Here is a 21,108-nt window from a genome sequence, read left to right on the forward strand (position 1 = left end):
TAAGAGAGCAATTTGCTTAATAAATATGTTAGGAAAACCCATGCGTTGTAAAACCATCCATAAAAAACAATGTGATACTCTATCGAACGCTTTATGAAAATCTAGAGATAGAATGGCTAGATTTTGATTCCGCTCTTGCTGATACCATATGACGTCCCTAATAGCATTTAAAGGTTCAGCTACACTCCTTCCTGGGACACCACATACCTGATCCACATGGATGACCTTGTACAAAAACGGCTTCATTCTGTTAACAAAAATTTTTGACATAATCTTATAATCAACATTAAGAAGCGTAATTGGTCTCCAATTTTCTAAGCTGTTCCTATCCCCCTTTTTGGGGATCAGAGACACTATACCACTCCTCCAAGATAAAGGTAGAACATCAGAATTAAAAGCCTCCTTAAAAATATTAAGCAAATCATCTTTAAAAATGTCCCAAAAGGTTTTATAAAACTCTACAGGAAGTCCATCAGAACCTGGTGTTTTACCTGTGGATAAACTTTTAGCAGCAATTTCTAATTCTTGGCATCTTACTTCTGTGCAAAGTGCATCTTGGTCCTCCTTACTTAAACCACAATCTAAAGTGCTTAGGAGAAAATTAGCAGCAGATATATCAATGGGTTTCTCATTAAACAGATCTTGATAAAAGGATTTAGCTTTGGATAACATTCCTACATTAGTAGTTTCATCCTCAATGTTAATCATTAACTTTTTTGTTTCCATTACCTTTTTAAAAAAGAATCTTGTACACTTTTCATCCTTCTCTTTACATTCAACTTTGGAGTTAAAAATTATTTCTTTCCCTTTGTTAGTTATAGCCTTCTGAATATCACTTTTAACACTTAAAATCAGATCGTCTACATATACACCCAGCTCTTTGAGTTGATAATAGGTTTGTAGTTTTGTGTTAAGATCTCTATACCATTTCAATTTCTCTTTTGTTTTTTTAACACCCATCTTAATAAAATACTCTTTAAATTTTACCTTGCAGAATTCCCACCATGCTAAAAGAGAATTAAAATTAGTCCTTGAGTTCTGCAATTTTTTAAAAAGATAGATAAAATTACATTTAATTTCTTCATCTTCAAGCAAAGAGATATTCAGACGCCAGACTCCTTTGGCTCTGCAAACCCCATCAAACTTACATGTAGCAGATAAAATCTTATGATCTGAAAAAAAGGTAGAAGTCAATTGCATATTCCCATAAAATGCAAATCCAGAAGCAAAAATATAATCAATCCTTGACATATAAAGGCTATTCCCCCAGGTATACCCAGGGTCATTAGGGAAAGAGGTTCTCCACAAATCTTTTAAATTAAAATCAACTATAAAATCCTTTAGTTGTTTTTCAGTCTTATCTTTCCTTTGTTCAGATCCTCCAGCCCGCTCCTCTCCTGCCATTATACAATTAAAATCACCAGCGATGATAAGCGGGGATGAACCCGGTAAATAAAACTGAATTTTCTCTAATAAATCAGATCTTTCATCCTTATCTGGAGAGGCATATACATTTAAAAGTCTCATATTCATGTCATTATAAATAATATGAACGAGCAGGGCTCTACCGGGTACAATGTCTGTGAAGGAGGTAACTTTATACTCACTGCTCTTGAACAGTATGCAAACACCAGTCACTTTCCTCTCATTATCCCCTGACCACACAGACGGGCCAAGAGTCCATTCAGATCTCAAAGATGAATAATTGATATCATAATCAATGGCACATTCCTGTAAAAATAAAATGTCTGTAGGCAAAGAAGACAAGAAAGAAAATAAAGCAGCCCTCCTCTCTGGGCTCTTCAAACTCCTCACATTGAAGGAGGAGATATTAACACTTGGTAGCTCCTGGGTCATTCATTATCCTCAGACAAAGAACCCCAATCTGTAGGTGGTGACACAAATTCCTCAATATTAACAGGGTCGGATGCTGTTATAACCTTTTGGCAGACAATCTCCACGTTCCCCTCGTCCGCACTAACTCGACCACTCCTTTTGATGTTAAGGCCCTTTTCCTCTTTCCGGTCTCTGCTTTTCCTCTTTCGCCGTTCTTCTACATCCATCTCCTCTGTATCCCTTCTGGGCGGTCCAGGACCCTCAACTTCCATGAGAGGAGAACCCCTCACTTCTGTCTCAGGTCCCACGACCTTCCCCGGGGACACAATGCTTTTGGAGACATGAGCCACAGCAGGTATCACAGGAATTCCGGTAGCAGAAGACTCAGGCATCACTTTCAGGGTGTGGGTCTTAGGCACAGGCACAGCATCCATGGAGCTCTTCCTCATCGAGGGACCAGCCGACGTAGCCACAATATTGGCCCAGGAGCGTTGAGGACAATCCTTAAAAGCGTGTCCTTTCTGCTTACACACATTACACAGAATCTCATTTTGACAGTCCAAAGTGGTGTGGCCTTTTTGGCCACATCTTTTGCAAATAACCACTTCCTCTTTGCAAGATTCTTGTGTATGACCATATTCATGGCATTTCCTGCAATAATACGGCATCCCAGGGTAGAATAAATAGCCACGTTTACGCCCAATTAAAAAATTTGCAGGTGGGCGACACAGACCTCCAATTCCTCTCACATCTTCTCTGAACTTAACAGCAAACTTATGCTTTCCAGTCCAAAAGTCCATTGCATTCATTATTTTATGAGAGTATTTGACTTCCGCACAATATTGGTTTAAAAATAAGACAATGTCTCTTATATCCACGTATGGATCGTGCATAGTAACCACCAGTGGAACATCGCCATTAGAATATAGAGCAATGAAAACAAGTCCTTTCATATCCTCCTCATTGGCAAGCTCCCGAACTTTCTCAAACATATGGTCACATGCAGATGCGGAAGTCAAGGTAAGAATGAAAAGTCCTTTACCTGGGTCTTTTAGGCAAAACACATCTTCTCTCTGAATGTGCAATAAATCCAGCATAATTCTCTTGACAAAAAATTCCAAAGTCATCTTCTCCTTTTTCTCCTCATCCACTTCAATACGGAAGGTGTTCTTAATCCGAGTTTCAGTATGCGCAGCAAACCTAAGGGTCGCCATGGGGGATCGCCTTCCCGTTCTTTGTAAGTCCTCCTCCTATAGCAGCATGAGGCTTAAGACGGCTAAAAAACCGCCGATGCCTCAAGGCCGAAGGTTCGACGAACTCAGAGCCCCTTGACAAGATACAAGATCTTAGCCAAAAGGCCGAGAAGCGATAACCGTGAAAGGGGCGGGCCCAACAAGGTGCCCTTCATGGGCACTATCACTGCTTGCTGTCAGGGAGGCTGCCAGACAATTTTCCATGCACACTCTGGGCTGGGGGGCAGTCAACCACCAGTACACACAGCAGAACCTAAACCCATACCATTATTGCTAAGCAGCAAGACAGGGGCCCATTGCACTCCCACGGGGCCTTTTTAAATGCAATCCATAACCCGGATTTGCCAGGAACCCTTCTTACTCCTCCTACTTGCATGTGACACTGGGCTTAGGATCTGCATAGGAAACACACACACAAGCACACACCTACCTTTGTTGCCTGCAGATGCCTCCTTGGCTGTCCCCAAACGGTATCAAACCAACACCCACGGGAAGCTGTAAGCATAGAGGACATGCCTGCACCCCATTGGACTTACCTGTGTGGGTTAAACCCGGGTTATTTGACAACCTATGGCGGTGATGGTTCTGCTCAGGCAGAGCAGTGCTGATGCTCCTCATAAAGCTGTCGCTGCTGTGAAAGTTCTAGGTGACATCACAAATCCCTATGGTTACATACACAACAAAGCTGGGTTGTTGTTGTTTACACTCTGCAAGGCCTGTGGAAGTGAGTGACATCATAGCACTGTAGTTCTGAGGGTTCTAGATGGATGCAACAATCTCCTGTTGCTTCTATGAAGGCCATAATAGACGACATCACCAAACAGCTCCATAGTCACATACACAGCAAAGGAGAGATGTTGTTTACACCTAGTGATGTCAGTGGTATTGAGTGACATCACAGCACAGTGCTAAGGCTCCTGGGCCTGGACACAGCAGCGGCTGCAATATCTCAACTGAGAATACGTTTATATATATATATGTGTGTGTGTGCGCGTATATATATATATATATATATATATATATATATATATATATATATATTTCTCCGCCGAAATCACTTTTAAACCCATTTCCACCTTTTTTTCCCTTCTCTTCCTCTTACTTTTTTTTCACGTTTTTTAACGTTTTTCTCCTTTTCGCCTCTTTTCTGGGCGTATTATTCTTCTTTTTCTTCTTTTTTTTCGTCTAATGCATACCCCATCAGTGCAGCAATGCTTATTCAATACCGCCAGCAGATGGAGACACTGGGGGATAATTTTCTAAGGATTTATACTGATTTTTCCTGTCTGAATTTGTCGCACAGAAAGTTGCAGGCCAAATATGTGTGACATTTCTGCGACTTTAGCTTCTAGAGCATTTTTACAACATTATACATAGGTGCTGAATACATAAAAAGCGACTGTTCAGCGACAGACAAGTCGCATCGGCTGAAAGTAGGCCAGAATGTCAGTCCATGTTGGAGCAGGTTTAGATACAGTCTAAAGTATAGATCTCAAAGTCTGTGCACAGAATTTAGCAAGGGCCTCGCACCTTCTGATGCATCAGGTAGGTGCACAATAGCATAGCCTAACCCTCTGTACTTTGGTCTATATTGATGCGGGACATAGACAGCCAGCTGATGACCAATCCATTAGTGCAATGGATGGCTGGAAGCATTTGTCTTTGCCTTTGCAATACCACAGAAGCAATGCATGGTCAATGTACAGCAATGACACACCTGTGTGAACAGCCAGGAGACCCCCCCCCCCCATGTTATGTTACATAGTTACATAGTTAGTACGGTCGAAAAAAGACATATGTCCATCAAGTTCAACCAGGGAATTAAGGGGTAGGGGTGTGGCGCGATATTGGGGAAGGGATGAGATTTTATATTTCTTCATAAGCATTAATCTTATTTTGTCAATTAGGAACATTCAGCACCCACCCGCTATCAAGGCAGCTGCCTATCATGTCATGCCCTACCTGCACAGGTGTGCTGGCTACTCAAATGATCCAATTAAGGAGGCCATTTAGTCAGCAGCAGCAGAAGTCCTGTGCCTGGACGCTCCAACAGCGGCCAGACACAAGCAGAAGCAGAAGCAGCAGAAGCAGCAGCAGCACCACCTTTTGTTTTTTGGCTGCAGCAGCAGCAAGGCCCACAGGGCTGGCTAGCTGGCTAGCTGGCTAGCCAGCAAGCAGGTAGCAATGAAAGTAGGAATCTTTCTTTTTAACCCTGTAAGGGGGTGGTGCACTGTACCCGAAGATACTGCCATATCGGGTCAATGCATAGGGCGACGGAAGCAAGCTTCGAAATCGGCCCCCGTTCTCAAAAATCCATTTAATATATGGTCCCCAGATAGGGGACGTATCAGATATTAAACTGATAAGAACAGATACTACACTTGATCTTAGCCAAAAGGCCGAGAAGCGATAACCGTGAAAGGGGCGGGCCCAACAAGGTGCCCTTCATGGGCACTATCACTGCTTGCTGTCAGGGAGGCTGCCAGACAATTTTCCATGCACACTCTGGGCTGGGGGGCAGTCAACCACCAGTACACACAGCAGAACCTAAACCCATACCATTATTGCTAAGCAGCAAGACAGGGGCCCATTGCACTCCCACGGGGCCTTTTTAAATGCAATCCATAACCCGGATTTGCCAGGAACCCTTCTTACTCCTTCTACTTGCATGTGACACTGGGCTTAGGATCTGCATAGGAAACACACACACAAGCACACACCTACCTTTGTTGCCTGCAGATGCCTCCTTGGCTGTCCCCAAACGGTATCAAACCAACACCCACGGGAAGCTGTAAGCATAGAGGACATGCCTGCACCCCATTGGACTTACCTGTGTGGGTTAAACCCGGGTTATTTGACAACCTATGGCGGTGATGGTTCTGCTCAGGCAGAGCAGTGCTGATGCTCCTCATAAAGCTGTCGCTGCTGTGAAGGTTCTAGGTGACATCACAAATCCCTATGGTTACATACACAACAAAGCTGGGTTGTTGTTGTTTACACTCTGCAAGGCCTGTGGAAGTGAGTGACATCATAGCACTGTAGTTCTGAGGGTTCTAGATGGATGCAACAATCTCCTGTTGCTTCTATGAAGGCCATAATAGACGACATCACCAAACAGCTCCATAGTCACATACACAGCAAAGGAGAGATGTTGTTTACACCTAGTGATGTCAGTGGTATTGAGTGACATCACAGCACAGTGCTAAGGCTCCTGGGCCTGGACACAGCAGCGGCTGCAATATCTCAACGGAGAATACGTTTATATATATGTGTGTGTGTGTGCGCGTATATATATATATATATATATATATATATATATATATATATATTTCTCCGCCGAAATCACTTTTAAACCCATTTCCACCTTTTTTTCCCTTCTCTTCCTCTTACTTTTTTTTCACGTTTTTTTACGTTTTTCTCCTTTTCGCCTCTTTTCTGGGCGTATTATTCTTCTTTTTCTTCTTTTTTTTCGTCTAATGCATACCCCATCAGTGCAGCAATGCTTATTCAATACCGCCAGCAGATGGAGACACTGGGGGATAATTTTCTAAGGATTTATACTGATTTTTCCTGTCTGAATTTGTCGCACAGAAAGTTGCAGGCCAAATATGTGTGACATTTCTGCGACTTTAGCTTCTAGAGCATTTTTACAACATTATACATAGGTGCTGAATACATAAAAAGCGACTGTTCAGCGACAGACAAGTCGCATCGGCTGAAAGTAGGCCAGAATGTCAGTCCATGTTGGAGCAGGTTTAGATACAGTCTAAAGTATAGATCTCAAAGTCTGTGCACAGAATTTAGCAAGGGCCTCGCACCTTCTGATGCATCAGGTAGGTGCACAATAGCATAGCCTAACCCTCTGTACTTTGGTCTATATTGATGCGGGACATAGACAGCCAGCTGATGACCAATCCATTAGTGCAATGGATGGCTGGAAGCATTTGTCTTTGCCTTTGCAATACCACAGAAGCAATGCATGGTCAATGTACAGCAATGACACACCTGTGTGAACAGCCAGGAGACCCCCCCCCATGTTATGTTACATAGTTACATAGTTAGTACGGTCGAAAAAAGACATATGTCCATCAAGTTCAACCAGGGAATTAAGGGGTAGGGGTGTGGCGCGATATTGGGGAAGGGATGAGATTTTATATTTCTTCATAAGCATTAATCTTATTTTGTCAATTAGGAACATTCAGCACCCACCCGCTATCAAGGCAGCTGCCTATCATGTCATGCCCTACCTGCACAGGTGTGCTGGCTACTCAAATGATCCAATTAAGGAGGCCATTTAGTCAGCAGCAGCAGAAGTCCTGTGCCTGGACGCTCCAACAGCGGCCAGACACAAGCAGAAGCAGAAGCAGCAGAAGCAGCAGCAGCACCACCTTTTGTTTTTTGGCTGCAGCAGCAGCAAGGCCCACAGGGCTGGCTAGCTGGCTAGCCAGCAAGCAGGTAGCAATGAAAGTAGGAATCTTTCTTTTTAACCCTGTAAGGGGGTGGTGCACTGTACCCGAAGATACTGCCATATCGGGTCAATGCATAGGGCGACGGAAGCAAGCTTCGAAATCGGCCCCCGTTCTCAAAAATCCATTTAATATATGGTCCCCAGATAGGGGACGTATCAGATATTAAACTGATAAGAACAGATACTACACTTGATCTTAGCCAAAAGGCCGAGAAGCGATAACCGTGAAAGGGGCGGGCCCAACAAGGTGCCCTTCATGGGCACTATCACTGCTTGCTGTCAGGGAGGCTGCCAGACAATTTTCCATGCACACTCTGGGCTGGGGGGCAGTCAACCACCAGTACACACAGCAGAACCTAAACCCATACCATTATTGCTAAGCAGCAAGACAGGGGCCCATTGCACTCCTACGGGGCCTTTTTAAATGCAATCCATAACCCGGATTTGCCAGGAACCCTTCTTACTCCTCCTACTTGCATGTGACACTGGGCTTAGGATCTGCATAGGAAACACACACACAAGCACACACCTACCTTTGTTGCCTGCAGATGCCTCCTTGGCTGTCCCCAAACGGTATCAAACCAACACCCACGGGAAGCTGTAAGCATAGAGGACATGCCTGCACCCCATTGGACTTACCTGTGTGGGTTAAACCCGGGTTATTTGACAACCTATGGCGGTGATGGTTCTGCTCAGGCAGAGCAGTGCTGATGCTCCTCATAAAGCTGTCGCTGCTGTGAAGGTTCTAGGTGACATCACAAATCCCTATGGTTACATACACAACAAAGCTGGGTTGTTGTTGTTTACACTCTGCAAGGCCTGTGGAAGTGAGTGACATCATAGCACTGTAGTTCTGAGGGTTCTAGATGGATGCAACAATCTCCTGTTGCTTCTATGAAGGCCATAATAGACGACATCACCAAACAGCTCCATAGTCACATACACAGCAAAGGAGAGATGTTGTTTACACCTAGTGATGTCAGTGGTATTGAGTGACATCACAGCACAGTGCTAAGGCTCCTGGGCCTGGACACAGCAGCGGCTGCAATATCTCAACGGAGAATACGTTTATATATATGTGTGTGTGTGCGCGTATATATATATATATATATATATATATATATTTCTCCGCCGAAATCACTTTTAAACCCATTTCCACCTTTTTTTCCCTTCTCTTCCTCTTACTTTTTTTCACGTTTTTTTACGTTTTTCTCCTTTTCGCCTCTTTTCTGGGCGTATTATTCTTCTTTTTCTTCTTTTTTTTCGTCTAATGCATACCCCATCAGTGCAGTAATGCTTATTCAATACCGCCAGCAGATGGAGACACTGGGGGATAATTTTCTAAGGATTTATACTGATTTTTCCTGTCTGAATTTGTCGCACAGAAAGTTGCAGGCCAAATATGTGTGACATTTCTGCGACTTTAGCTTCTAGAGCATTTTTACAACATTATACATAGGTGCTGAATACATAAAAAGCGACTGTTCAGCGACAGACAAGTCGCATCGGCTGAAAGTAGGCCAGAATGTCAGTCCATGTTGGAGCAGGTTTAGATACAGTCTAAAGTATAGATCTCAAAGTCTGTGCACAGAATTTAGCAAGGGCCTCGCACCTTCTGATGCATCAGGTAGGTGCACAATAGCATAGCCTAACCCTCTGTACTTTGGTCTATATTGATGCGGGACATAGACAGCCAGCTGATGACCAATCCATTAGTGCAATGGATGGCTGGAAGCATTTGTCTTTGCCTTTGCAATACCACAGAAGCAATGCATGGTCAATGTACAGCAATGACACACCTGTGTGAACAGCCAGGAGACCCCCCCCCCCCCCATGTTATGTTACATAGTTACATAGTTAGTACGGTCGAAAAAAGACATATGTCCATCAAGTTCAACCAGGGAATTAAGGGGTAGGGGTGTGGCGCGATATTGGGGAAGGGATGAGATTTTATATTTCTTCATAAGCATTAATCTTATTTTGTCAATTAGGAACATTCAGCACCCACCCGCTATCAAGGCAGCTGCCTATCATGTCATGCCCTACCTGCACAGGTGTGCTGGCTACTCAAATGATCCAATTAAGGAGGCCATTTAGTCAGCAGCAGCAGAAGTCCTGTGCCTGGACGCTCCAACAGCGGCCAGACACAAGCAGAAGCAGCAGAAGCAGCAGCAGCAGCACCTTTTGTTTTTTGGCTGCAGCAGCAGCAAGGCCCACAGGGCTGGCTAGCTGGCTAGCCAGCAAGCAGGTAGCAATGAAAGTAGGAATCTTTCTTTTTAACCCTGTAAGGGGGTGGTGCACTGTACCCGAAGATACTGCCATATCGGGTCAATGCATAGGGCGACGGAAGCAAGCTTCGAAATCGGCCCCCGTTCTCAAAAATCCATTTAATATATGGTCCCCAGATAGGGGACGTATCAGATATTAAACTGATAAGAACAGATACTACACTTGATCTTAGCCAAAAGGCCGAGAAGCGATAACCGTGAAAGGGGCGGGCCCAACAAGGTGCCCTTCATGGGCACTATCACTGCTTGCTGTCAGGGAGGCTGCCAGACAATTTTCCATGCACACTCTGGGCTGGGGGGCAGTCAACCACCAGTACACACAGCAGAACCTAAACCCATACCATTATTGCTAAGCAGCAAGACAGGGGCCCATTGCACTCCCACGGGGCCTTTTTAAATGCAATCCATAACCCGGATTTGCCAGGAACCCTTCTTACTCCTCCTACTTGCATGTGACACTGGGCTTAGGATCTGCATAGGAAACACACACACAAGCACACACCTACCTTTGTTGCCTGCAGATGCCTCCTTGGCTGTCCCCAAACGGTATCAAACCAACACCCACGGGAAGCTGTAAGCATAGAGGACATGCCTGCACCCCATTGGACTTACCTGTGTGGGTTAAACCCGGGTTATTTGACAACCTATGGCGGTGATGGTTCTGCTCAGGCAGAGCAGTGCTGATGCTCCTCATAAAGCTGTCGCTGCTGTGAAGGTTCTAGGTGACATCACAAATCCCTATGGTTACATACACAACAAAGCTGGGTTGTTGTTGTTTACACTCTGCAAGGCCTGTGGAAGTGAGTGACATCATAGCACTGTAGTTCTGAGGGTTCTAGATGGATGCAACAATCTCCTGTTGCTTCTATGAAGGCCATAATAGACGACATCACCAAACAGCTCCATAGTCACATACACAGCAAAGGAGAGATGTTGTTTACACCTAGTGATGTCAGTGGTATTGAGTGACATCACAGCACAGTGCTAAGGCTCCTGGGCCTGGACACAGCAGCGGCTGCAATATCTCAACGGAGAATACGTTTATATATATGTGTGTGTGTGCGCGTATATATATATATATATATATATATATATATATATATATATATTTCTCCGCCGAAATCACTTTTAAACCCATTTCCACCTTTTTTTCCCTTCTCTTCCTCTTACTTTTTTTTCGCGTTTTTTTACGTTTTTCTCCTTTTCGCCTCTTTTCTGGGCGTATTATTCTTCTTTTTCTTCTTTTTTTTCGTCTAATGCATACCCCATCAGTGCAGCAATGCTTATTCAATACCGCCAGCAGATGGAGACACTGGGGGATAATTTTCTAAGGATTTATACTGATTTTTCCTGTCTGAATTTGTCGCACAGAAAGTTGCAGGCCAAATATGTGTGACATTTCTGCGACTTTAGCTTCTAGAGCATTTTTACAACATTATACATAGGTGCTGAATACATAAAAAGCGACTGTTCAGCGACAGACAAGTCGCATCGGCTGAAAGTAGGCCAGAATGTCAGTCCATGTTGGAGCAGGTTTAGATACAGTCTAAAGTATAGATCTCAAAGTCTGTGCACAGAATTTAGCAAGGGCCTCGCACCTTCTGATGCATCAGGTAGGTGCACAATAGCATAGCCTAACCCTCTGTACTTTGGTCTATATTGATGCGGGACATAGACAGCCAGCTGATGACCAATCCATTAGTGCAATGGATGGCTGGAAGCATTTGTCTTTGCCTTTGCAATACCACAGAAGCAATGCATGGTCAATGTACAGCAATGACACACCTGTGTGAACAGCCAGGAGACCCCCCCCCCCCCCCCCATGTTATGTTACATAGTTACATAGTTAGTACGGTCGAAAAAAGACATATGTCCATCAAGTTCAACCAGGGAATTAAGGGGTAGGGGTGTGGCGCGATATTGGGGAAGGGATGAGATTTTATATTTCTTCATAAGCATTAATCTTATTTTGTCAATTAGGAACATTCAGCACCCACCCGCTATCAAGGCAGCTGCCTATCATGTCATGCCCTACCTGCACAGGTGTGCTGGCTACTCAAATGATCCAATTAAGGAGGCCATTTAGTCAGCAGCAGCAGAAGTCCTGTGCCTGGACGCTCCAACAGCGGCCAGACACAAGCAGAAGCAGAAGCAGCAGAAGCAGCAGCAGCACCACCTTTTGTTTTTTGGCTGCAGCAGCAGCAAGGCCCACAGGGCTGGCTAGCTGGCTAGCCAGCAAGCAGGTAGCAATGAAAGTAGGAATCTTTCTTTTTAACCCTGTAAGGGGGTGGTGCACTGTACCCGAAGATACTGCCATATTGGGTCAATGCATAGGGCGACGGAAGCAAGCTTCGAAATCGGCCCCCGTTCTCAAAAATCCATTTAATATATGGTCCCCAGATAGGGGACGTATCAGATATTAAACTGATAAGAACAGATACTACACTTGATCTTAGCCAAAAGGCCGAGAAGCGATAACCGTGAAAGGGGCGGGCCCAACAAGGTGCCCTTCATGGGCACTATCACTGCTTGCTGTCAGGGAGGCTGCCAGACAATTTTCCATGCACACTCTGGGCTGGGGGGCAGTCAACCACCAGTACACACAGCAGAACCTAAACCCATACCATTATTGCTAAGCAGCAAGACAGGGGCCCATTGCACTCCCACGGGGCCTTTTTAAATGCAATCCATAACCCGGATTTGCCAGGAACCCTTCTTACTCCTCCTACTTGCATGTGACACTGGGCTTAGGATCTGCATAGGAAACACACACACAAGCACACACCTACCTTTGTTGCCTGCAGATGCCTCCTTGGCTGTCCCCAAACGGTATCAAACCAACACCCACGGGAAGCTGTAAGCATAGAGGACATGCCTGCACCCCATTGGACTTACCTGTGTGGGTTAAACCCGGGTTATTTGACAACCTATGGCGGTGATGGTTCTGCTCAGGCAGAGCAGTGCTGATGCTCCTCATAAAGCTGTCGCTGCTGTGAAGGTTCTAGGTGACATCACAAATCCCTATGGTTACATACACAACAAAGCTGGGTTGTTGTTGTTTACACTCTGCAAGGCCTGTGGAAGTGAGTGACATCATAGCACTGTAGTTCTGAGGGTTCTAGATGGATGCAACAATCTCCTGTTGCTTCTATGAAGGCCATAATAGACGACATCACCAAACAGCTCCATAGTCACATACACAGCAAAGGAGAGATGTTGTTTACACCTAGTGATGTCAGTGGTATTGAGTGACATCACAGCACAGTGCTAAGGCTCCTGGGCCTGGACACAGCAGCGGCTGCAATATCTCAACGGAGAATACGTTTATATATATGTGTGTGTGTGCGCGTATATATATATATATATATATATATATATATATATATATATATATATTTCTCCGCCGAAATCACTTTTAAACCCATTTCCACCTTTTTTTCCCTTCTCTTCCTCTTACTTTTTTTTCACGTTTTTTTACGTTTTTCTCCTTTTCGCCTCTTTTCTGGGCGTATTATTCTTCTTTTTCTTCTTTTTTTTCGTCTAATGCATACCCCATCAGTGCAGCAATGCTTATTCAATACCGCCAGCAGATGGAGACACTGGGGGATAATTTTCTAAGGATTTATACTGATTTTTCCTGTCTGAATTTGTCGCACAGAAAGTTGCAGGCCAAATATGTGTGACATTTCTGCGACTTTAGCTTCTAGAGCATTTTTACAACATTATACATAGGTGCTGAATACATAAAAAGCGACTGTTCAGCGACAGACAAGTCGCATCGGCTGAAAGTAGGCCAGAATGTCAGTCCATGTTGGAGCAGGTTTAGATACAGTCTAAAGTATAGATCTCAAAGTCTGTGCACAGAATTTAGCAAGGGCCTCGCACCTTCTGATGCATCAGGTAGGTGCACAATAGCATAGCCTAACCCTCTGTACTTTGGTCTATATTGATGTGGGACATAGACAGCCAGCTGATGACCAATCCATTAGTGCAATGGATGGCTGGAAGCATTTGTCTTTGCCTTTGCAATACCACAGAAGCAATGCATGGTCAATGTACAGCAATGAAACACCTGTGTGAACAGCCAGGAGACCCCCCCCCCCCCCCATGTTATGTTACATAGTTACATAGTTAGTACGGTCGAAAAAAGACATATGTCCATCAAGTTCAACCAGGGAATTAAGGGGTAGGGGTGTGGCGCGATATTGGGGAAGGGATGAGATTTTATATTTCTTCATAAGCATTAATCTTATTTTGTCAATTAGGAACATTCAGCACCCACCCGCTATCAAGGCAGCTGCCTATCATGTCATGCCCTACCTGCACAGGTGTGCTGGCTACTCAAATGATCCAATTAAGGAGGCCATTTAGTCAGCAGCAGCAGAAGTCCTGTGCCTGGACGCTCCAACAGCGGCCAGACACAAGCAGAAGCAGAAGCAGCAGAAGCAGCAGCAGCACCACCTTTTGTTTTTTGGCTGCAGCAGCAGCAAGGCCCACAGGGCTGGCTAGCTGGCTAGCCAGCAAGCAGGTAGCAATGAAAGTAGGAATCTTTCTTTTTAACCCTGTAAGGGGGTGGTGCACTGTACCCGAAGATACTGCCATATCGGGTCAATGCATAGGGCGACGGAAGCAAGCTTCGAAATCGGCCCCCGTTCTCAAAAATCCATTTAATATATGGTCCCCAGATAGGGGACGTATCAGATATTAAACTGATAAGAACAGATACTACACTTGATCTTAGCCAAAAGGCCGAGAAGCGATAACCGTGAAAGGGGCGGGCCCAACAAGGTGCCCTTCATGGGCACTATCACTGCTTGCTGTCAGGGAGGCTGCCAGACAATTTTCCATGCACACTCTGGGCTGGGGGGCAGTCAACCACCAGTACACACAGCAGAACCTAAACCCATACCATTATTGCTAAGCAGCAAGACAGGGGCCCATTGCACTCCCACGGGGCCTTTTTAAATGCAATCCATAACCCGGATTTGCCAGGAACCCTTCTTACTCCTCCTACTTGCATGTGACACTGGGCTTAGGATCTGCATAGGAAACACACACACAAGCACACACCTACCTTTGTTGCCTGCAGATGCCTCCTTGGCTGTCCCCAAACGGTATCAAACCAACACCCACGGGAAGCTGTAAGCATAGAGGACATGCCTGCACCCCATTGGACTTACCTGTGTGGGTTAAACCCGGGTTATTTGACAACCTATGGCGGTGATGGTTCTGCTCAGGCAGAGCAGTGCTGATGCTCCTCATAAAGCTGTCGCTGCTGTGAAGGTTCTAGGTGACATCACAAATCCCTATGGTTACATACACAACAAAGCTGGGTTGTTGTTGTTTACACTCTGCAAGGCCTGTGGAAGTGAGTGACATCATAGCACTGTAGTTCTGAGGGTTCTAGATGGATGCAACAATCTCCTGTTGCTTCTATGAAGGCCATAATAGACGACATCACCAAACAGCTCCATAGTCACATACACAGCAAAGGAGAGATGTTGTTTACACCTAGTGATGTCAGTGGTATTGAGTGACATCACAGCACAGTGCTAAGGCTCCTGGGCCTGGACACAGCAGCGGCTGCAATATCTCAACGGAGAATACGTTTATATATATGTGTGTGTGTGCGCGTGTATATATATATATATATATATATATATATATATATATATATATTTCTCCGCCGAAATCACTTTTAAACCCATTTCCACCTTTTTCTCCCTTCTCTTCCTCTTACTTTTTTTTCACGTTTTTTTACGTTTTTCTCCTTTTCGCCTCTTTTCTGGGCGTATTATTCTTCTTTTTCTTCTTTTTTTTCGTCTAATGCATACCCCATCAGTGCAGCAATGCTTATTCAATACCGCCAGCAGATGGAGACACTGGGGGATAATTTTCTAAGGATTTATACAGATTTTTCCTGTCTGAATTTGTCGCACAGAAAGTTGCAGGCCAAATATGTGTGACATTTCTGCGACTTTAGCTTCTAGAGCATTTTTACAACATTATACATAGGTGCTGAATACATAAAAAGCGACTGTTCAGCGACAGACAAGTCGCATCGGCTGAAAGTAGGCCAGAATGTCAGTCCATGTTGGAGCAGGTTTAGATACAGTCTAAAGTATAGATCTCAAAGTCTGTGCACAGAATTTAGCAAGGGCCTCGCACCTTCTGATGCATCAGGTAGGTGCACAATAGCATAGCCTAACCCTCTGTACTTTGGTCTATATTGATGCGGGACATAGACAGCCAGCTGATGACCAATCCATTAGTGCAATGGATGGCTGGAAGCATTTGTCTTTGCCTTTGCAATACCACAGAAGCAATGCATGGTCAATGTACAGCAATGACACACCTGTGTGAACAGCCAGGAGACCCCCCCCCCCCCCCCCCCCATGTTATGTTACATAGTTACATAGTTAGTACGGTCGAAAAAAGACATATGTCCATCAAGTTCAACCAGGGAATTAAGGGGTAGGGGTGTGGCGCGATATTGGGGAAGGGATGAGATTTTATATTTCTTCATAAGCATTAATCTTATTTTGTCAATTAGGAACATTCAGCACCCACCCGCTATCAAGGCAGCTGCCTATCATGTCATGCCCTACCTGCACAGGTGTGCTGGCTACTCAAATGATCCAATTAAGGAGGCCATTTAGTCAGCAGCAGCAGAAGTCCTGTGCCTGGACGCTCCAACAGCGGCCAGACACAAGCAGAAGCAGAAGCAGCAGAAGCAGCAGCAGCACCACCTTTTGTTTTTTGGCTGCAGCAGCAGCAAGGCCCACAGGGCTGGCTAGCTGGCTAGCCAGCAAGCAGGTAGCAATGAAAGTAGGAATCTTTCTTTTTAACCCTGTAAGGGGGTGGTGCACTGTACCCGAAGATACTGCCATATCGGGTCAATGCATAGGGCGACGGAAGCAAGCTTCGAAATCGGCCCCCGTTCTCAAAAATCCATTTAATATATGGTCCCCAGATAGGGGACGTATCAGATATTAAACTGATAAGAACAGATTTTTGATTGAAAGAGCTTTATTTTCCGTTCAGTCATTACAAGTCGTACAATAAATTACAGTCACACAAAGCATGATAGTACAATACACAGCAAAGGTTCCCTAAGCTATACATCGCACACCATGCTACTCTAACATTCAGCTCAATCCTGCAATATAAAGGCACAAGAGATCAAACAAAAACCAAATAATACAATCTGTGATCGGGGTAGGGGTGTGGGCGACTATGTGGGGGTAGGGAGGGGGCGGATCACAGGGCCAAACTGTTGGGCTGTATCTTCAGGGAGACATGGGAGAAGGAGAGGGGTCTTCACTCCTCTTCTTCCTCATCAACGGCCGAGCTGTCCAAGATGGAATAGTCTCTAAGCAGGTTCTTGATGAACCTGCGGCAGTCCCGGACGGACATGTTTTCCCTGTTGATCACGAGGCGGTTCCTGGCAAGCCACACTGCGTCCTTAAAACAGTTCATAAGGCGCCAGGCCTCCTGGATGGCCTCCACGTCGTGGGTCCCAGGGAACAGGCCGTAAAGCACCGAATGGTACGATAGGCAGCTCCTGGGCACTGAGTCTCTGAGTTCCTGTTCTAGGGCGTCCAACAGACCCTGTGCAAAGGGGCACTGCCAAAACACGTGGAAAGATGTTTCCTCCACGTAGGGGCAACGGGGGCAGTACCGGGTCTTGCACAGGTTGCGGGCATGCATGAATGACCTGAGAGAGAGACCTCCCATGACGGCCATCCACGACAAGTCCTTGTGTCCATTGGTAAGCCGCTTTGAGGCCACATTGTTCCAAACTGTCTCTGCAGTGGCTGCGGGGAGTCCCGGAACCAGCTCGGTCGAGTCCTTAGCTCGGATGAGCTTGTGGATTGTCTTTGGCTTCCATAGGTCTGGTTTCAGTCCTTCCAGCTGGTGCTCCCTCACAAACCGGACAACATCCCCATAGAACCAGGGAGTGTTCCAGTTGTAAGGGATGGAGCTGTCCCACTTGTCCCAGCCCAGCTGTCTCCAGAGGGGCATGAGAAGCAAGCGAGACATGGACCTGCCCGCTGAGCCAGTCTTTTCTACAAGAGTCCGCTGCACCGTGACACATGCAAAGGAGGCCCTCAGCAGAGCGGGGATGTCGGGTATTCCCTTCCCACCCTTGCGGGGTTCCTTGTACATCACGGTCCTCTTGACTCTGTCCATTTTGCCCCAGACGAAGCCAAACACTGTCCGGGTGATGGCCTTGCAAACGGTGGTATGGGGAGGCCAGGCCTGTGCGGTATATTGGAGCACAGGCAAAACTTCACTCCGCAGGACAAGTGCCTTGCCTTCCATCGTGAGCTTTCTGAGCTTTTAAACTGATAAGAACAGATACTACACTTGATCTTAGCCAAAAGGCCGAGAAGCGATAACCGTGAAAGGGGCGGGCCCAACAAGGTGCCCTTCATGGGCACTATCACTGCTTGCTGTCAGGGAGGCTGCCAGACAATTTTCCATGCACACTCTGGGCTGGGGGGCAGTCAACCACCAGTACACACAGCAGAACCTAAACCCATACCATTATTGCTAAGCAGCAAGACAGGGGCCCATTGCACTCCCACGGGGCCTTTTTAAATGCAATCCATTACCCGGATTTGCCAGGAACCCTTCTTACTCCTCCTACTTGCATGTGACACTGGGCTTAGGATCTGCATAGGAAACACACACACAAGCACACACCTACCTTTGTTGCCTGCAGATGCCTCCTTGGCTGTCCCCAAACGGTATCAAACCAACACCCACGGGAAGCTGTAAGCATAGAGGACATGCCTGCACCCCATTGGACTTACCTGTGTGGGTTAAACCCGGGTTATTTGACAACCTATGGCGGTGATGGTTCTGCTCAGGCAGAGCAGTGCTGATGCTCCTCATAAAGCTGTCGCTGCTGTGAAGGTTCTAGGTGACATCACAAATCCCTATGGTTACATACACAACAAAGCTGGGTTGTTGTTGTTTACACTCTGCAAGGCCTGTGGAAGTGAGTGACATCATAGCACTGTAGTTCTGAGGGTTCTAGATGGATGCAACAATCTCCTGTTGCTTCTATGAAGGCCATAATAGACGACATCACCAAACAGCTCCATAGTCACATACACAGCAAAGGAGAGATGTTGTTTACACCTAGTGATGTCAGTGGTATTGAGTGACATCACAGCACAGTGCTAAGGCTCCTGGGCCTGGACACAGCAGCGGCTGCAATATCTCAACGGAGAATACGTTTATATATATGTGTGTGTGTGCGCGTATATATATATATATATATATATATATATATATATATATATATATATTTCTCCGCCGAAATCACTTTTAAACCCATTTCCACCTTTTTTTCCCTTCTCTTCCTCTTACTTTTTTTTCACGTTTTTTTACGTTTTTCTCCTTTTCGCCTCTTTTCTGGGCGTATTATTCTTCTTTTTCTTCTTTTTTTTCATTTAATGCATACCCCATCAGTGCAGCAATGCTTATTCAATACCGCCAGCAGATGGAGACACTGGGGGATAATTTTCTAAGGATTTATACTGATTTTTCCTGTCTGAATTTGTCGCACAGAAAGTTGCAGGCCAAATATGTGTGACATTTCTGCGACTTTAGCTTCTAGAGCATTTTTACAACATTATACATAGGTGCTGAATACATAAAAAGCGACTGTTCAGCGACAGACAAGTCGCATCGGCTGAAAGTAGGCCAGAATGTCAGTCCATGTTGGAGCAGGTTTAGATACAGTCTAAAGTATAGATCTCAAAGTCTGTGCACAGAATTTAGCAAGGGCCTCGCACCTTCTGATGCATCAGGTAGGTGCACAATAGCATAGCCTAACCCTCTGTACTTTGGTCTATATTGATGCGGGACATAGACAGCCAGCTGATGACCAATCCATTAGTGCAATGGATGGCTGGAAGCATTTGTCTTTGCCTTTGCAATACCACAGAAGCAATGCATGGTCAATGTACAGCAATGACACACCTGTGTGAACAGCCAGGAGACCCCCCCCCCCCCCATGTTATGTTACATAGTTACATAGTTAGTACGGTCGAAAAAAGACATATGTCCATCAAGTTCAACCAGGGAATTAAGGGGTAGGGGTGTGGCGCGATATTGGGGAAGGGATGAGATTTTATATTTCTTCATAAGCATTAATCTTATTTTGTCAATTAGGAACATTCAGCACCCACCCGCTATCAAGGCAGCTGCCTATCATGTCATGCCCTACCTGCACAGGTGTGCTGGCTACTCAAATGATCCAATTAAGGAGGCCATTTAGTCAGCAGCAGCAGAAGTCCTGTGCCTGGACGCTCCAACAGCGGCCAGACACAAGCAGAAGCAGAAGCAGCAGAAGCAGCAGCAGCACCACCTTTTGTTTTTTGGCTGCAGCAGCAGCAAGGCCCACAGGGCTGGCTAGCTGGCTAGCCAGCAAGCAGGTAGCAATGAAAGTAGGAATCTTTCTTTTTAACCCTGTAAGGGGGTGGTGCACTGTACCCGAAGATACTGCCATATCGGGTCAATGCATAGGGCGACGGAAGCAAGCTTCGAAATCGGCCCCCGTTCTCAAAAATCCATTTAATATATGGTCCCCAGATAGGGGACGTATCAGATATTAAACTGATAAGAACAGATACTACACTTGATCTTAGCCAAAAGGCCGAGAAGCGATAACCGTGAAAGGGGCGGGCCCAACAAGGTGCCCTTCATGGGCACTATCACTGCTTGCTGTCAGGGAGGCTGCCAGACAATTTTCCATGCACACTCTGGGCTGGGGGGCAGTCAACCACCAGTACACACAGCAGAACCTAAACCCATACCATTATTGCTAAGCAGCAAGACAGGGGCCCATTGCACTCCCACGGGGCCTTTTTAAATGCAATCCATAACCCGGATTTGCCAGGAACCCTTCTTACTCCTCCTACTTGCATGTGACACTGGGCTTAGGATCTGCATAGGAAACACACACACAAGCACACACCTACCTTTGTTGCCTGCAGATGCCTCCTTGGCTGTCCCCAAACGGTATCAAACCAACACCCACGGGAAGCTGTAAGCATAGAGGACATGCCTGCACCCCATTGGACTTACCTGTGTGGGTTAAACCCGGGTTATTTGACAACCTATGGCGGTGATGGTTCTGCTCAGGCAGAGCAGTGCTGATGCTCCTCATAAAGCTGTCGCTGCTGTGAAGGTTCTAGGTGACATCACAAATCCCTATGGTTACATACACAACAAAGCTGGGTTGTTG

The 21,108-nt window shown here is 45.7% G+C and overlaps 6 non-coding genes and 2 pseudogenes across 6 annotated transcripts; all 8 read right to left on the reverse strand.

Annotated features, from left to right (window-relative positions):
- Positions 1-5,309: 5,309 nt before the first annotated feature.
- Positions 5,310-5,500, reverse strand: LOC130330753 (U2 spliceosomal RNA). The gene has a single exon (XR_008873819.1). It is a non-coding gene; the product is annotated as a U2 spliceosomal RNA (small nuclear RNA).
- Positions 5,501-7,586: 2,086 nt separating this feature from the next.
- Positions 7,587-7,777, reverse strand: LOC130330754 (U2 spliceosomal RNA). Its single transcript, XR_008873820.1, has one exon. It is a non-coding gene; the product is annotated as a U2 spliceosomal RNA (small nuclear RNA).
- A 2,070-nt stretch (positions 7,778-9,847) lies between these two features.
- Positions 9,848-10,038, reverse strand: LOC130330755 (U2 spliceosomal RNA). The gene has a single exon (XR_008873821.1). It is a non-coding gene; the product is annotated as a U2 spliceosomal RNA (small nuclear RNA).
- Positions 10,039-12,130: 2,092 nt separating this feature from the next.
- On the reverse strand, positions 12,131-12,321 carry LOC130330787 (U2 spliceosomal RNA). Its single transcript, XR_008873850.1, has one exon. It is a non-coding gene; the product is annotated as a U2 spliceosomal RNA (small nuclear RNA).
- Positions 12,322-14,415: 2,094 nt separating this feature from the next.
- Positions 14,416-14,606, reverse strand: LOC130330758 (U2 spliceosomal RNA). Its single transcript, XR_008873823.1, has one exon. It is a non-coding gene; the product is annotated as a U2 spliceosomal RNA (small nuclear RNA).
- A 2,097-nt stretch (positions 14,607-16,703) lies between these two features.
- LOC130330794 (U2 spliceosomal RNA) lies at positions 16,704-16,876 on the reverse strand (annotated as a pseudogene).
- A 1,191-nt stretch (positions 16,877-18,067) lies between these two features.
- LOC130330815 (U2 spliceosomal RNA) lies at positions 18,068-18,245 on the reverse strand (annotated as a pseudogene).
- A 2,093-nt stretch (positions 18,246-20,338) lies between these two features.
- Positions 20,339-20,529, reverse strand: LOC130330759 (U2 spliceosomal RNA). Its single transcript, XR_008873824.1, has one exon. It is a non-coding gene; the product is annotated as a U2 spliceosomal RNA (small nuclear RNA).
- Between the last annotated feature and the right edge of the window lie 579 nt (positions 20,530-21,108).

Source organism: Hyla sarda, unplaced genomic scaffold (genome assembly GCF_029499605.1).
Source record: "Hyla sarda isolate aHylSar1 unplaced genomic scaffold, aHylSar1.hap1 scaffold_340, whole genome shotgun sequence".
Taxonomy (NCBI): Eukaryota; Metazoa; Chordata; class Amphibia; order Anura; family Hylidae; genus Hyla; species Hyla sarda.